Genomic DNA, 12,540 nt, shown 5'->3' on the forward strand with positions numbered 1-12,540 from the left:
AAGGAAGAAAGTTGCACCAAAACAAAGTCTTGAATGATCAAGGCATCAACACTTGTTGTTGATCAATTTAAGGGCATCGTAAGAAGACCATGCATATTGTTAGAGAGAAGTATACTTACCAAAGGATTTGTCCTTAATGGAGATAGAAGAGAGGAGCCTGATGGCAGAAAAGAGAAAGATGACAAAAGGAGTAGCACCATGATAGGGGGAGCACAAGTCAGTAGAAGAAAATTTATCACTTGTAGAGCAAAGTGATGACATGATTCAACAAGAAGAAGCATGATGATAGGGGGAGCACTTGATGATTGTCAAGAAAAGCACCCCATTTTCCATTGATTTCAAAGGGGGAGAGAATGTTGAAAGAAGGAGAGTATTTACATCAATGATAGCCCGCACATTTTCATGCATATGTTGTTATTGTAATTGGACTGCTCTGGTTGCCTTAATGATATATGTTGTTTAACTTACGTACTTGTGTATGAACCGATTCACATGAAATTATATGAATTTTGTTGTTAATGTGTTTCATATGTTGTGAATGTTGTCACCGTCCGTGTCGATTGCTCTGCCGGACATCAGATAGACCTTTCACTTCAACCTTGCTATAACAACCGCCGCACTCATCTTAGACTGATTTGTGAGTGCTGTATGCGTTATCTTATCTTGTATGATGTGACTGCCACATCTGAGTGGACTGCTTCACCGAAAGTTGTGCATGTCCTTTGTGTTGTGTGTTCCTAGCCGAGTTGGGACTGATCCCTTTCAACCTGGAACTCACCTTCACCTCTTCCCCCTTTGAAGTGTTGGAACCTCTCATACACCTTCCTTGACTCATTGCATTAGTCACACCCTTGCTGCTGACAGAGTTATCCTACTTACATCTGTGCGACATCATGGTCAAGGCATTACCTTACGACCCACTACTGGGACTCCTACACCAAACGGTCTGAGGTCTAATTGGGACTTCTTACCGGGGAGATCCCCTTGACATGTTGGCGGGTCCAACACCATCAACACTAAATTAAAGCTTGTCCTAATATCTAAGCCTTGATCCCTATAAACAAAAAATCTAAAGGATTGTCCCATACCTCAATATCATTCAAAAGAAAAAAATGTTGCAAGGATATTATCTCTTTAACTCTCCTATACCAACTTAAAGAGGGGCTAAATACCTTTCCATCAAGACCTTACTTGCCCTCTAACTCTCAGCCAATTTCGAGAAATTAATTTTTGAATTTTACATATTTAAATAATAAGAATATCCCCTGGCCGACTCATGTCGACTCCTTCCTTAACAAACAGATGTGTCCTTTCTTTTATTCAAACAACTATATATATAAACCTAAACTCGTCCATTTCAATATAGAAAATTCAGTCAAGTACAAAGAAAATCTAATTCAGATCTAAGGTACTAAAGAAGAAGGAGGACGAAAATTGAATATAATTTTTTTGGACAAATTTTGTTTTGGATCTCTCTATGACATATTTTGTAACTCTGTAATTTGTACTTATGGCTTTCTCTGTAATTTAGACCTATGATTTGGCAACTTAGACTTGTACATAGGACTGTGGACAAAGACTTCACTTCGACCTATGTTGGGACTGAGGTTTGAAGAGACTCTGGTAATTCTGAGTAGACCTTAAACAATCATAAACAAACCATGGAGCAATAGAGAATGGACCTGTTGTACTATGAAACAAACCCCCCCATTTATGTATAGTAATAGCTAATGTTCACATATAAATGGGGACATTTTTTTTAAGAAAATAAATCATAACTCTAAGAAATCGCCTTGAAAAAAATCTTAGAACAACCCAAGTTTAGGATCCCCATCGCAAATCACAAATCACATTTTTCCATGTGATGATCATAAACACCTTAAAGAAATTGTGATATGCGATCAAACCTCTCACTGCAACATACTGATCAAAACCCCTTAAGAAGTCGCAATCGCATTTCGCAAGAGTCGCAAGTAAATAAGACCTGCCACAATGTCATCCGCCAACAATTTGCGAAATGCGATATTGTGATATCTACAATCGCATTTTGCATTATGAACAGGTAACGCTATATAACATTGTTTTAAAAACTGCGATGCGCGAATCAGGCAGCAAGCGTGGGAAGTAACTGTGTTTTAAATATAATAATGAATGGTTTGACAGGGTAATTAATATTTAGCGACCCGAGGAGAGGTAATGATTTTGCAAGTTATGGATAGTTAATGCTGAGTATCTCATTTGAAATCCTCCCACGATTCAAAGTCTTTTCACAAAGCCTTCAGTCTTAATCACCCAATATTGTCTGCATTCATACATCTCGTCCATTTCAGGCAAGCTACAAAAGATATGTCATTACGAAAGGTGATGCAAAAACAGAAAAAGTTGAGCATTGCAGATATTGGAAATACTGGGGGGGCGGTGAATCAGTATTTCTTTTTCCGACTATTGTTTTACTAGTTAAAACATATATATTCAGAACACAAGATGAACAACAAGAATAAATGCTTTTATTAATATTAACTGTGCAGTAAAATAGATACAATATATAGATGGTTGCAATTAGTTGCTAAGCACCAACTTGGACTTTTGTGAAGCTCCAACCTCCAGATCTCCAATTCTATTTCGCCAAGGCTCTAGTCTTGGACTGAGGAGCACCAACTCCCAAGGACTTCAGTCCTTCCAATCTCTAGGGCACCAATCCCAACGACTCCAATTCATCTTACTTCTGAGGCATCAACCTCAAGGACTCCTATCCTACTTACTTCTGAGGCACCAGCCCCCAAGGACTCCAATCCTTCTTGCTTCTGAGGCACCAGCCCCAAGGGTTCCGACCCAATATTGTCAAAGCACAGTTGATAGTGATATTCTGCTCTTAGAACTCTTCATTATTGAGTTCTCTCTGTTTATAGCTTCACTGTAGTCTCCATGCTACAACATCAATGACAACCAAGCTGTACACAAGAACCACTTCTTCGTTTCAAGTTTCTGTTCTACCAGTCACAGTAAATGCTGCAGGTGTGACTGCTTCTCACTATTCTCTACTATTGCAATCTTACTTCCTAGAAATACATTCACATACGCTTTAATACCAGTGTTGGCTACTGCCCCTTCGACTATCTACTATCTTGTTGGCCCTTCGGCCCTCTTTCTGTTCTACTGGATCCTCTCGCTGCCTCTGTCTCCTCTAGCTTATTTTCCACTGCGTTCAACAACCCTTCAACAAAATTCAACAATGTTCAACCACATCTGTTCTCTGTTTTTCCTCCTTTTATTTGTTCCCCATGCCTCTGTCCATTCGTTTCCGCTTACACCACCTCTTAGGCTTCCTCCTCATCGCTGCGGCTTCCTATGTGCTGTGCAAGTTCACTGAATCTCTGGGGACACGTAGATTCATTTGACAAGTCCAAAAAATCCATGGAGAACACATCTTCCCGGTTTATCGTAACAATGCTCCTTTTGGCAATGATTACAGGAATACATAGAGTTTTTTTTCACTAGTTTAATGGAGATGTTGTGTCCTGATCACAATCATAATCGCCATGATTCACCCCTTTTAACTGACATTCAGCCTTCTGAACCATCAGAACAACTATCGTAAGCCTTTCGGCCTAAAAAACCTTGCGCAAGCCAAATATTTCATTACACAGAGAATATGAGAAGAACAATAAAAAAGACTAAAGGGCGGACTTCAAGAAAAATTACACCTGCACCTATTCCTATATCGGATCTGCAGTGAAATCACAATCGACGCATTCCTGAAGCTCTTTAATAAGTCATGCCCTATTGCATAGCCGATGGTCGATGGCCGATTCCCCTGCTCCGATGGACCGGATGCGATATGGTCTTAAACCATAGTTAATATGCCCATCTGGTCCGCAACCTTATCGCAATTGGCGCTTTCATGTTGCAAGGCTTTACGGCTCGCGATATAGCTACGAACACAATATTACAATAGGCGCGATATAATAGGACCATCGGGTTCGCAATTGTATATCGCAATCAACGGTTTTAATGTGGCAGGGCCTTAACCACTTGCAATACATGACAGATGCGATGACAGATTAGGTCATATTGTAATATGTGGCGGGTCCGCGTGGATATGCATCGCAGTCAAGAGTTTCCCCTGGTGAAGGTCCGATGCGATATCACTATCGGCGATCATAATGGACCGCTTGACATATTATAGTTCCCACTTTCGAAGTGCCGATGCGATTATCACTATCAGTGATCACAAGTCGCACAGAGTCAAGGCTTGACGTTAACATAGACCCCTCATAGCGATGCGATGTGCCAGACCTGATACAACTCAACACTCCCATGTATAGAGTTTCAAGTCCGCAATCTGCCTCCGATGGTGTATTTGCCCTAGAGCCAAGTCTTCTGCCTCCGATAGTGTTAAGCCTATGTATATGGGCTTTCTGTCTGACTATAGTGTTAAAGCATGCATACATGGGTTTTACGCGCCCGATAGCATAAATGTATATGTATAAGGTTCTGCACCCCCGATAGTGTAAAAACACATGTTTATGATATATGCTCCTCCACCCGTATCTGCATGCATATAGTTTTTTTGTGGCCCGATAGCTCTCGATAATATACATGCACCCATTGCTCCTTTGATGGCTCTGTCCACTTCCTTATAGCTCTGCTTGTTCCTCTGTTGCTCCGATCGCTGTCTGCGTCCTCTATTGGCTCTGTTTGCTCCTGTACTTTGGCATATATGTATGGTATATATATATATATAGCTCCTCTGTAGCTCTATTTTGGCATATATGGTCCCCGAACGCTGTTTAAATGCATGCACATATATATCTATATATATATATATATATATATATATATATATATCTGAGTTCTGCTCTTCTTGGCTCCATATCATCATCTAGCATCTAGAATATTGCCATATTGACATCAATGACAACCTAGGTCAACAATCTCCCCCTTTGTTATTGATGGAAATATTCTTCTTCTCTTCCCCTTTTACATCAATGGCAAAGGAGTGCTCTGGGACTCCCCCTATCAAACTGCTTTTTGTTCTTCATGAATGGTAGGTCTTCATGGGTTTGTGACCCCCCCTGCCATAGTGCTCTTCTTCTTTTTACTCAAGATAGAAGGATTGATGCTTTATCATCAATTTTCACATTAATCCTTCTTCATGTCTCAGAACTGCTTTATCATGTCTTCAACAATGCTTAAAGATGCTCTACTTCAATGCTTACAATCAAATTTCAAATATCTATACACCAAGTGTCCAAGTCCAAGCTTTTATGCTTCAATCCATATTGCTGTCTTCATAGGCAGAATTGAGAGACCTTCATAGTCTGAATCAAGAGAAACTGCCACCGAGATTGTCTATCTTGTTGTCTTTCTTCAGATCTGAGTTCCTTTGTGTCTCTGTGCTTCTCCTTGAGTGACTACCATCTAGTATTCAACTTCACTGCATTTGGATGAAAAGGTGAGAGATTGTGCCTTACTGTTGCTATATTTTTCTTAGTGACCAGTCTTAGCATAAGTTATATTTGACTGCACCACACTCTCCTTTCTATGAGCCATCTTGTCATTGTGTTCTTGCACACATCTCTGTCTATGCATGTCTTTTAAATCCAATTGCTGATTTGCATCTTCATGCAATGCTTCAGTTTTGTTATATGCTGCCAGCTTCTCTTATTTCAATCTTCATTCCAGATGTATCTGTCTGTTTGAAGATTGCCTCTATTAGTGTTCATAATTTATCTATTCTCTCATTAAATCCTTGAGTTAAGACATAAAATTTTGTGATAACAACACCATAGTTGTTTTCTCTATTTCTTTAGTGTTAGATGCCATTCTCTATTGTTCCAAATACTACTTAGATTTTAAATGAAAAGCATCTTTAACAACAGTCCAAAGAATGGTTACAGGATCTTATTCTTCAATGGAGTACTCCTGAGACATGATCTTCATTAAAGAATGATTGTTAATATAGTTCAGCAAGGATTTCATAAGGACCCTTTCATTAATATCTTCAGCAATAATGATCAAGAATCACAGGCTCCCCCTAACTGTATGCATCATCTCCTTTTGGTAGAGTCTTCTCATAAAATGCTTAGATTGTCAAAATTCAGGCCAATGATAGACGCTGTTGGTTAGAGAGCTCAAGGGACTTTCAGATTGTATTTCCTTCCTTCTCCATACTTGTGTAACTTTCTTCTTTTGCATGGTTCTAGCTTGTGTAAGAGCCCAAGTTAAGTTACAGTCTCATGCCATATGACCAATGTTATGACACTTGAAGCATTCTACATTGTTCATGAATAAGAATTCATGTTTTCTCCCTGCAAAATTGTTTCTTGGAGATTGTTGGGGACTATAATATCTATCTCTATGAGATGGTTGGGGACCATAACATCTATCTTTATGATATGCTTTACAGTCTTTTTCCATGTGACCAAAGTTTGTACAAGAATAACAATAACCAAAAAATGAACTTTGGTACCTGGGAGATGGAGATTTCCTTGATGTACTTTTGAAGCCTTTCTACCTTGAGATCCTTTGATGATAACCATTGCCTCTTGCATTTTTGACAACATCTATATTTCTTCTTGGAGAAATATTTCTTCTATTGTAGCCTTGATTTTTCTCCTGGCCTTTGTCGGAACTGGGAGCATCACCATTTCTTTCTGACTTCTTCGCATCTCTTTTGTTTAAAGTATTTTCCTTCTTGTTTGAGGATTCACTTGCATATCCGAGACCTGATTTATCAGATGGACATCTGTGATAGCTGAGCATGTCATCCAAGGCTTGAGAGCTCTTCAAGATTTTGTTCATCCCTTCAACCTTTGTTCTGAGGAAGACAATGTCTTCTTCCAATCTTTCACATTCATTATTCTTCTTAGCAAGTTGTTCCTCAGTTTCTTCCTTGATACGAGTAGCTTCATCTGCTTCTATTTTAAGGGAGATGATATCTGACTTCATTTTGAAGATTTCTTCATTCTTTGCTTGACTGCTCTCCATTTCTTCCTTGATCCTTGTAGCTTTACATGTTTCAGCCTGTCCTTCTATGACTTCCAATGCTTCCTTTGTCTTCTTAGCCCCTTGTACTTGTTTCCTTGCTTCTTGTAGTTGAGACTTGAGAGAGGAGACCTCTACCTTGTACTGACCAATCTCTTCTTCAAGTTTGTTCAAGCTCTTGTGCCTTTGTTCAAGTTGACTTGACAAGGTATCTTGACAAGGTATCTTCCTGCTTCTTTGCTTTATTCAATTGATTTGTCATGGATATGACTTCTTCATGATGCTTTCTTTTTCTTTGATGGAATTCCTTCTTAAGCTTGGCAGGCTCTTCATCCCTTTCTTGTACTTGAAGCTTGATGAGGTCAACTTTCTTCCTTGTTTGATCTTGGTTACCAACTAGTGCTGTCTTCTTAAGTTCCTCATTTTCCTTTTCCAAATTTTTAATCTTCAACGGCAATCATAAGTTGAGCGAGGAGTTATTCTACAAAATCTTTCTCATTCTCTTCATCTTCTAGGTCTATTTTAGCCTTGATGTCATCATTCTCATGTTCAACTTCTATGATGGGTTCTAGATTTCCTTCTTGATTTCCATCATCTTCTTGACTGATGGTCATGGTCAATGCCCCTTTTGAGTGAAGGTCATGAAGTTTGTCCCATATACCCTTTGCTGATGAACATTTTCCTAAATTTTTCTTTACAGAATTAGGTAGCCCATTCAAGATTGCCTTTATTGCTTTTGCATTGTACTCCTTGGATTCTTCATCCATCCTGCTGTCAGCAATCACTGATTTCCAGATTTCAATGCCTTGAGTCTATAGGAAATTCCTCATTCTTGTTTCCCATATATTAAAGTTCCCATTGAGCCTTGGAGCCTCCTCAAATTGATTGTCTTCTATTTTAGTAGTCAAGGGAGACACATCCTTAGGAGGATTGGAGGCTTTCTTTCTTGACTTCGCCATTTGTGTTCTAAAGGTCGACCTTCAAGCTGTTAAGCTTTGAGTGAAGGTACCTGCTCTGATACCAATTTTTGGAAATACAGGGGGGGGTGAACCAGTGTTTCTTTTTCCGACTATTTTTTTACCAGTTAAAACATATATATTCAGAACACAAGATGAACAACAAGAATAAATTCTTTTATTAATATAAACTGTGCAGTAAAATAGATACAATATATAGATGGTTGAAATCAGTTTCCAAGCACCAACTTGGACTTTTGTGAGGCTCGAACCTCCAGAGCTCCAACTCTATTTCGCTAAGGCACCAATCTTGGACTTAGGAGCACCAACTGCCAAGGAATTCAATTCTTCCAATCTCTGGGGCACCAATCCCAAAGACTCCAATTCCTCTTACTTTTGAGGCATCAACCTCAAGGACTTCTATCCTACTTACTTCTGAGGCACCAGCCCCCAAGGACTCCAATCCTTCTTGCTTCTGAGGCACCAGCCCCAAGGGTTCCGACCCAATATTGTCAAGCACAGTTGATAGTGATATTCTTCTCTCAAAACACTTCATTATTGAGTTCTGTCTGTTTACAGCTTCACTGTAGTCTCCATGCTACAACATCAATGACAACCAAGCTCTACACAAGAACCACTTCTCTATTTCAAGCTTCTGTTCTACCAGTCACAGTAAATGCTGCAGGTGTGGCTGCTTCTCACTGTTCTCTGCTATTGCAATCTTACTTCCCAGAAATACATTCACATATGCTTTAATACCAGTGCTGGCTACTGCCCCTTCGACTGTCTGCTGTCTTGTTGGCCCTTCGGCCCTCTTTCTGTTCTGCTGGATCCTCTCGCTGCCTCTGTCTCCTCCAGCTTATTTTCCACAGCGTTCAACAACCCTTCAACAACATTCAACAACGTTCAACCACATCTATTCTCTGTTTTTCCTCCTTTTATTTGTTCCCCATGCCTCTGTCCATTCATTTCCTCTTACACCACCTCTTAGGCTTCCTCCTTGTCGCTGCGGCTTCCTCTGCGCCGTTCGAGTTCACTTACTCTCTGGGGACATGTATATTCATTTGACAGGTCCAAACAATCCACGAAGAACACATCTTCCCAGTTTAACGTAATAATGCTCCTTTTGGCAATGATTGCAGGCATACACAAAGTTTTTTTTTCACTAGTTTATCGGAGATGTTGTGTCCTGATCGCAATCATAATCGCCATGATTCACCCCTTTTAACTGAAATTCAGCGCTCTGAACCATCATAATAGCTATCGTAAGCCTTTTGGCCTAAAACACCCCGCGTAAGCCAAATATTTCATTACACAAAGAATATGAGAAGAACAATAAAAAATACTAAAGGGCGGACTTCAAGAAATATTACAGCCGCACCTATTCCTGTATCGGATCCGCAGTGAAATCGCAATCAGTGCGTTCCTGAAGGTCTTTAATAAGTCATGCCCTATTACATAGCTGATGGTCGATGGTTGATTCCCCTGCTTCGATGGACCGGATGCGATATGGTATTAAACCATAGTTAATATGCCTGTTGGGTCCTCAACCTTATCGCAATTGACGCTTTCATGTGGCAAGGCTTTACGGCTTGCGATATAGCAATGGACGCAAAATTACAATAGGCGCGATATAATAGGACCATCGGGTCCGCAATTGTATATCACAATCAACGGTTTTAATGTGGCAGGGCCTTAACCACTTGCGATACATGACGGATGCGATGACAGATTAGGTCATATTGTAATGTGTGGCGGGTGACGTGGATATGAATCGCAATTGGGAGTTGCCCCTGGCGGAGGTCTGATGCGATATCGCTATCAGCAATCGCAATGGACTGCTTGACATATTGTAGCACCCACTTTCGAAGTGCCGATGCGATTATCGCTATCGGTGATCACAAGTCGCACAGGGTCAAGGCTCGACGTTAACATAGACCCCTCATAGCGATGCGATGTGCCAGACCCGATACAACTCAACACTCCCATGTATAGAGTTTCAAGTCCGCAATCCGCCTCCGATAGTGTATTTGCCCTAGAGCCAAGTCTTCCGCCTCCGATAGTGTTAAGCCTATGTATATGGGCTTTCTGTCCGCCAATAGTGTTAAAGCATGCATACATGGGTTTTATGGGCCCGATAGCATAAATGTATATGTATAAGGTTCTGCGCCCCCGATAGTGTAAAAACACATATGTATGATATATGCTCCTCCACCTGTATCTGCATGCATATAGTTCTTTTGTGGCCCGATAGCTCCCGATAATATACATGCACCCATTGCTCCTCTGATGGCTCTGTCCGCTTCCTTATAGCTCTGCTTGTTCCTCTGTTGCTCCGATGGCTGTCTGCGTCCTTTGTTGGCTCTGTTTGCTCCTGTACTTTGGCATATATGTATGATATATATATATGGCTCCTCTGTAGCTCCGATAGCTCTATTTTTGCATATATGGTCCTCGAACGCTGTTTAAATGCATGCATATATATATATATATATATATCTAAGTTCTGCTCCTCTTGGCTCCATATCATCATCTAGTATCTAGAATATTGCCATATTGACATCAATGACAACCTAGGTCAACAACAAAGTCCGAGCTTACAGAAATGTCTCCTATATTCTCTGATACAACCTGCAGTGCTAATGGGGGTGAAACATCTTGGGAGGTGATATACAATAGGCTTGAGGACGAGCATCCCAAGATTACTGTCATAAGAGCGACATCTGACTCAATAAGACCTTCGGGACTCCAATTCAAGGATGCCACTTGTTCTTTCCTTCATAGGATAGGAGTAAGAGCTAAAATCCTCCCATACATTGATATGATCAGGTGGGTGGTGGAAAACCTCACCATTGAAGATAGGAAATTCAGGAATTCGAGAATGGAACTCATGGGGTCATTCAGAGCAGAGGACCTAAAGAAAATGTACCATATACCTGACCCTTAAGATATATATGATAAAACATATGTGGCCAACTTCACAAAGAAGAACGAAGAACCCCTCAAGATGATTCAGCGCTGGAGAGTATTGGAGAATAAGTTCAAATTTGATAAATTGGGTATGTATCCTATAGCCTCTTTGGCGAACCCCTACAACTATGCAACTACTATGTTATGTAGACTATACGGGTTACCTAATAATGCTAAGTTTTCCATAGAATGGATTCCTCTTATTGATGCCTGTGTTAATTCCCACATCATGAATTGGGCCACCATCCTATTTGATAACCTAGCCACCATCATCACCGAATATCGACAGAAGAGATCCTCCTCTCCATAGAACCTTCCTCCATTCTATTTTAGTGCCTACATTATGGACACCATCTGTTTCTGCACTAAATTTCCAATCATGGGTTGGAAATGGACCTTGCAGGACCCCTACCCTATCCATCTCAGCCATAAGCAAATTTGGGAATCCCATTATGTACCCCATTTCTATAAAATATGTCATGTTGTTATTTTTCCACTGCATCAATTAATTTTCAATAAGAAAGCCCCTAGGTTGTGCCAAGAAGCCGCTACAAACCTTCTCATTGTTGGCAAATATTTTGTTGAAGAATGGTTCACCTACATTAGGGTTTTTGGTAGCACAGCAGACCCACATGTCCTCCCTCTGTATGTTTATGATAAATTGTTAGCAAGAGAAATAGCCCACCAGACTGTGGGAAAAGGCCTAACCAAAGTTCTCAAAGAAAGCAAGAAGTTGTTATGGCCATCTTTTCCTATCAGGTGCGGTTCTTTTTCCTTAGCAAATTTTAATCATGCAATAAAGGAGTCAGTAAGCCTGGAAGGTCTCAGGCTCCATACTTTGCCCAAAAGGAAATTTGATCCAGATAGGATAGCATATAATATCACCACTTCGGTAAAGATCAAGCCTTATAACCATGGGGCTAATAATTTTGAAACCCTTTTACAGTCAGCTCAATCCTTCGAACAATCATTCGAATGGGCGAGGACAAATTTGAGTCCTGGAGATTTTGAGAGCTTTCAGGAGTTCAGAAACAAAAGGTTCGAGGTAATCCCACTACATTTGTTGAAAATCGAGGACAAGCCTACCCCCAATGTGACTGTCAACAACGAGCACCTAATTCTCGCTTAGAGTCTCATGCAAATACACACAAAGCCCTGAAAACAGAGAAGGCCCAAGACATCAAGACTACTGCAGAATCTAGTAGGAAATCAATCGAGAAGCAGGATATGAGTACCCCACCCAAAGATATTGTTTCAGAGATCAAAAGCAACAATCTGGAGCAGGAGTGGGATCAATTCAATAAGAAACTACAAGACACTCCCAAGATGATAGATGCCTAGGAAACTATGGAGTATCAAACTCCTCTACATGTTCAGAAGAATACAGACTCTAAACTGATGGACGAGCAAGTGACGACATCTCAGTAGACTGAAATCATCCCCGCTCTACCCACATCGGAAATTGTCTTGAAGGTAACTGAAATCCCTCCTCTTGACGTATTCTACAGCCCACTACACAAGGCTGTAGTAAGGAGACAGAGGAAAAGGAGAAGGATTGAAACACCTGAACTCCCACCTGGGAATGAGAAAATGGACATAGTTTGGAAGGACGTCCCTTCCAACCCAG

This window comes from Pinus tabuliformis, chromosome 6 (genome assembly GCF_031772625.1).
Source record: "Pinus tabuliformis cultivar Carrire ecotype Pingquan chromosome 6, CPIR1, whole genome shotgun sequence".
In the NCBI taxonomy this organism is placed as follows: domain Eukaryota; kingdom Viridiplantae; phylum Streptophyta; class Pinopsida; order Pinales; family Pinaceae; genus Pinus; species Pinus tabuliformis.